Source organism: Melanotaenia boesemani, chromosome 3 (genome assembly GCF_017639745.1).
Source record: "Melanotaenia boesemani isolate fMelBoe1 chromosome 3, fMelBoe1.pri, whole genome shotgun sequence".
NCBI classification, from domain to species: domain Eukaryota; kingdom Metazoa; phylum Chordata; class Actinopteri; order Atheriniformes; family Melanotaeniidae; genus Melanotaenia; species Melanotaenia boesemani.
In genome coordinates, this window is record NC_055684.1 from 35,027,437 (window position 1) to 35,033,934 (window position 6,498).

A 6,498-nucleotide genomic window follows, 5' to 3' on the forward strand; every position below is an offset into this window, starting at 1 on the left:
TAACAGAAGAGGAGGGTGAAATGGAGCGTGAAGAGAAGAAAAAAGAGATAAAAATACACTAAATAGAAAGCAACAACATCAGCTGTTCAGTCAACACAGAAAAATCAGAAAACCAGTAAGGGAGAAAACAACCTAGTGTCTCTGCAAGAAAATAAAGCTGGCAATCGTTGGGAGCAAGAAGAAAGCTGAAGAAAAACATGAATCACAACAAGAACATCAGCAGCACAAAAAAAAACAAAAAACAAAACAAAAAACAAACAAACAAAAAAACTAACAAAAAAACAACAACAAAAATACAAAAAACAAAAACAGAACTGCAGTTATTGGTAATTAAACCCACAGAAAAACACAATCACTCTTTAAGCAGGATAGTGAGTGTGGGTGCAAAATATCAGGAATAAAAAGTGTTCAGAGATGAGTGTGATGCGACTGCGCCCCTGCAAAGATCCAGAGGCGAGCAGAGTGCAGAGACCCACCAGTTAACATAAATGAGCACCAAAATCACTGAGTCTGAGAAATTGTAATTAAGTGTTTTTTCTTTTTTTATTTACAAGTGACAAAGATAACAAACAAACAAACAAACAAACACAAAACAAAAAAAAAAACAAAGAAACAGAAGGGTTAGAAAATGTCTATGATGTTTAAAAGAGGAAATTAGATAAAAATTAGTCTTTTTTTTTAAATCGATGACATATAAGTGAGATATATTTTAATAACAAGTAGCATTTTGCCAACAACTGGCCATGCTATGAGCAGAGTGACAGGTCTTTAATATTTATCTGCTTCACAGACTGTGTTGTTGCTTCTGTTTCTCTGTAATGATACCTTTGGCCACTAGAGGGGCTTCAAGCTAAACTTTCTACTGTCCCTTGTACTTAACAGGAATGAAATTAATGAAAATATTAACATCAAATTTCTTCTAAGAGTTTTTTTTATTGGACTAAATTAGCTTCTGTAGACTACAATCATGTAGTTTGCTGTATAAATGCAGATGAAGATTTGTCTGTCAGTAATAACACAAACCTGCTTTGTAAATGATCAAAGTCCCTCAGGGTTTTTTTCCATTTTACGTGCACCTGAAACAGCAGTAATCCTTTTAATTTCTCAGAGGACTGTGCTTTGGTTTGAACTGACTTGGATTATACCTGACATAATCAGGCACGTCTGAGTCTTGCCTACGTGACGGTTTTAAAGCAGCTTATTTGATAGTTTAACTAGACTGCCACTGTGATGACGCTGCAGCCCACTTATATTGTAGTATTGATTTAAGCAGCTGAAGAGAGGACCTTATGCTCTAATTTAAAGTTTAAATGCATAACGTGTTTATTGTAACCTTACAATGATGACTGATTTTTCATTCTACTGTTATCTGTCAGCAGAAAACAAACAACCCCAAAAATGCTATATGCTTTACTGCAGCTTTGTCGCACCCAGAAAGGTACAGTACATCATTAGTCTGATCAAAGCAGACAGAGAATGGCAGAAGAAAACAAACGCAGCATCAGGATGACGAGCAGAACAGAAACTACAGGATTCGGCTACTTTCTTGAATTATATTAAGGGTACCCCGGTAACAAATACCTTCTCTTCAAATGAGTCATAATTTAGTTTCTTTTACCTAGTAACTTATCATGGTCCCCATCTGTTTCCAATCATGTGTTGAATGACTGAAATGTATTGTTTTGTCATCCTCTAAACTGGCGCAAGTCATTGTTTTGTCTGACAGGCAGCTTTGGTTGCTTTCCTTCCTCCTGACTGCAGCAGGAGACCTGTGTAATTGCATCCAAAGCGTTCCCCTCTCCCCTACGCTTGATATCACTGCTGACATCCACATGCACAGCCCCTCCTCTCTCTGTCTCCCTGCATCTCTTCGATTGGAGAGCTCTTGTGCTGGCAGTGTGCGGTCCTGCCTTGTCATGTGTATAGAGCATTGGAGCAGATGGAAAACCGAAGGAAGAGGCAGAGATGGGAGAACACGAAGAGTGTGGCAGACAGCTAAAGAGGGATCTGTGATGTGACTGGAAATGGAGAAAGGGAGATGCCCGAATTATACACTGGGACATTTATTCAAGGACCAAACTGTTGGCTGAGTCTGCCAGGTAAGTGTGGAACTAGTATGACTATAAGACTTATCTGTCAGGTTTCAGCACAACCAAAAAATTCAAGAGTCTAAACATTTCTGTGACACAAACTTAACACTGTTATAGGAACTGTGTTATTTCAAAGGACTGAAAGCAGTCTGTCCTTAAAATGGGACATGATGAGACTGTGAGTTCACAGATGTTGCATAACAGAGATCTCAACTATGATTTCAACATCCTCCTTAATCACTAAAGGGTGAAAAATAGGACCTTCCTCATTACCTGAGGGAAGAAGGCTGAATCTAGGCTAGATCAAACACTGGGTGACTGTATCAGATTCACAGTCGATCACGTTCTCTGGTCTGCATGGCTTCCTATTGTGGAGATTTTCATACCTCCACAGTTGTGAGATTATAGCATTCGGTGAGGCAGTGAAATCTGATAAGAGATGATTGTGAGTTTGTCTGTGACAATGCCAGCACTTATACACAGATAATGGAGTTTGTTTTCTTGAAGCCCTTCAAACTCAAAATGCTTCTCAACAGTGAGATGGAGTTTCATGTTTGAGGCGATGTGGAAGCCAGTGAAGGAAGGATAAGCTCTTATACTATTTATCACATTTTTAAGAATGTTGGACAACAAATCTGGTAAACTAATTCACAGAGTAATAAGATCAGCTGTTAGTTAATATGCATTATTCCTAGCAAAGGTAAACTTAACTAAAAAATGTTTAGCTGTTACCGGGACACAAACGGAGAACATATCAGGAGCAAACTGTAAGTTGACCAATAATCAACGAGTAACTCCAAACTATTTTTTAATAAATAACATTAATCAAGAAGTGATGAATCAGGAATGGCATTACAAATGATGAACTAACAAACTGGCCATAGCAACTGTTCTTATTTTGTGATTTGATCAGTCAGAGGGATTGACTGATGAAAAAAAGTCTCAAGTAATAACCTGTTCTTCTGACATTTTACCTGGTTAATATTTTTAAGAAAATTAGGAACCAAAATGTTAAAAATGTTTTAATATATTTGTGAAATAGTAACAGAGGGTGTAAAGAACTTTATTTTCAGACATTTGTGTGGCATTCTTTTCTCCAGGGGCTCATGTTTTGTTATTAAAAACACAACATTAATAACTTTGTACTTTTGCAGTTATCATTGTCAAACCTTACCTGCAGATGCCAGTTTAACTTGATATTAATTTATAGATTTTCATTTGCACTACAAGTTACAGAAAGAATAATTGTGTAAAAAACACAAAATATTATTAACTGAATTATAAAAAAAACATAACATCACACAAAATCGTTTTTCAGGTGGCGTGTCAAGGTTTTTATGGATTTAAAATGATGAAAGCTCATTATAAAATTAAAGAAAATACTCACGGGAACTAAAGTGCATCTTCACCTGTTCACACTGCTGAGTGCTTTTCACATGTAAATGTTCTAATATGCTAATTCGCCAAATGGTAAACTAATGAGAATGAGTTTTACTTGAGTATTTGATGGTGTTTCCACATTAGCATACAGCCTGTATGTATTACAGATGTAAATTAGAAGGACTATGAGGATTACGAGCACTCTAATGGCAGCCCACTGCTCCTAGTGTAACTAGTGACGGGTTAAAAGCAGAGGACTAATTTAAGTGTGATTTTTTTTTATATATATATATACTGACAAATAAAGATTACATTTCATTCATTCACATCAAGTTTGCAAATGTGTGTGTGGAAGAGTGGGCTAGGGGATAAAAACAGTAACAGGCAGTTTTACAAAAACACACATTAAACTCAGTGAATAAAAGGGCACAGTGCAGCATTTTTGAGTGTCTGTAGCCCTAAATTGAACTATACTAAAAAAAGAAACCAATAACAAATGCAGCACACTGTCCTAGGTTGACTTCATGAAGCCACAAACAGACGTCTAAAAGAGTCAGACTAGTCATTTTTACCAGGGTTTGCCAAATGATCTAATTTATTCCTGTAGTGGAATGTTGCTTAATTTGAGTTAATTTGTGGAAATTTGATGAAATACTATTTTTTCTGGCATATTAAGTTTAGATAGTTTAAATGGTTTAGTTTAGATTTTTTCCTTCTTATTCCTGTTGGATAAGTAGAATGTGAAAAGAATAGAAACAAAATATATAATGTTCATTCTTTGCTCTGAATTCATGGTATGCACCATGTTTTATAACCCTAATGTTACAAAAAAAATACCTGGTTTTCTGAAGCCCATTTTTTAAAGGGGTTGCAACAATAAACACAAATCCCATTTCTAGAGATGTGCAAAAAGATCTATCATTTGTAATTTGTCTGAACATTTTACAAACATACACAAGAACAAAGGAAATTATTTGTTTGTCACTGACAAAGTAAACTGTGTTTCTATAATTTGAACAAATCTGAATGCCAGCAACAGATTCACATTCATACCCAAATATGAGATGGCATCTTAATGCTGCACTTTGCTTTGAATTGGAAAAGCTGAATTTCTTCAGGGAATTTAAAAAAGTATCAGCAATTATTTCTTTGTTTTTTTTAAATATGAGTTTAACTGAGGTCTTGGATATGAATAATTTACAATTACCAGAATGGTTGTTTGAGCAAAAGAACCTTTAGGATGCAAAAATGGATGAACATAAAAGTTAATAATATTCACCACTACTGAAATAATAATAATAAAAACAACTGGACTAGAATCTTGATCAATACATGGGCGCTCAGGATGATGCTCTTGAATCAGTAATAAGTAAATGATGATCTAATGATTCTTAGTAGGTTTCTAGTTTGTATTATTTAAATCTAAGCTCTAGAAATCAACCTGATTTGAATAAATTCAGTTCAATGTGAACCAAAGAGCCAACATCATAAAACTATAGAATATTTTTTAATATAATGATGTAAAGCAATGGTTGTCAAACGTTTTGAGACACAATTTCACAGCCCTAAAAAAATGACCAAATTTATTTGATAAATATAGTATATAAATATAGCTATACTATATATATACATATATATATATATATATATATATATATAAATAATCTGATGACTCCTGAAATTCTCTTGGGTTTGAGTTACTTGGCCAGTTTGAGAAAGGCTGATGAAAAATATATTCATACAAATGAGAATGATCTATGGGGAAATAGTGATTTTCAAACAATAAAAATAAATTAATACATGAAAGAAAGAATGAATGAATGAAACTACTGACATGCAAATTATATAATGATGCAGTATATGTCACATTTACTAAGCTACATATGTGCTCAGTCATTCATAACTGTTTTTTTATTCCTCTTTCAGACACTGGCAGGCATTTGCTGGAAAATAAGCTCGTTTTCATGGAGCAGACCACACTGAAAACATCACTGCCAGAGAATACTGCAAGGCTTATCTGTATCATGGCATGGTGATGCGACATATTAAAGAAGCTATCAAGATAAATGAAGTCAACATTCATCTCTGCAGGAAGACGTACAGACAGATGCTTCCTCACCTAAATATAAATCACGGTGGACAACGTGTGACCGAATCCTTAAAATAATCATACTATATACAAATATGTGTGCAGAAATATGCAAAAGAAAATGAATTAAGAAAATGTATTAGTGAAGTCAATTTGTAGCTGTGAGTAATTGTGATCCAATGGATTCAAGTTTCTATAAATAAGTTTCAAGAGAAAAAAATATTGTTGATACTGTCTCTGATGAACTGACAACATCATGGATCCGACTTAAAATCTATTGTGTAAATTGCCAGTCATTAGAAGCAGAAGCTAGTCTTTGTTATGGAATCTGTAAGCACGACAGGACTGTCAACAGCTGCCTTGGTGGCTATAGCCTGCAACACATTTCTTGCTGTCCTCCTTCTCCTGCTTTGTGTAATTGTCTACCGAGCCTGCAGAGTCCCTTCTAGCCCAGAGAGGCTGCCAGTGTTGGCGCCGAGTGAAGCGGGAACCCAGCAGATGAGTGAGCACAAGTACCTCTTGACCTCCTGACTGCTGAATGATGAGTCAAATGTAGCAACAAGTGATGGTTTCGGTGTGCACCTCCACGTCAGTGGAGCTTGAAAAAGCACGAGGACTAAGTGCAAGAAATAATAAGACATGCCATTTACTAGTTCTTTAAGCCGATCTAATGTCAGAAGTGGCTGTGCCTCACAAAGATGGCAAAGATGAACTGTGGTGAAGAAACTATTTTTAAGCACCCATCACTTGTCAAACTAGCCCTTGGTTTGACAAAGGACGCTGGAGAATGCCAGTCTGAATGTATGGTTAACACAGAAAAAGGCTCCAGGACACACACAGAAGGACTGATGCAGATTAACCAGCGATGGAGGAAAAACTACCAGCATGCTGTTGAAGAATTCTAAATATATCACCTAATTTTGAATGGTGGCCTGAAAA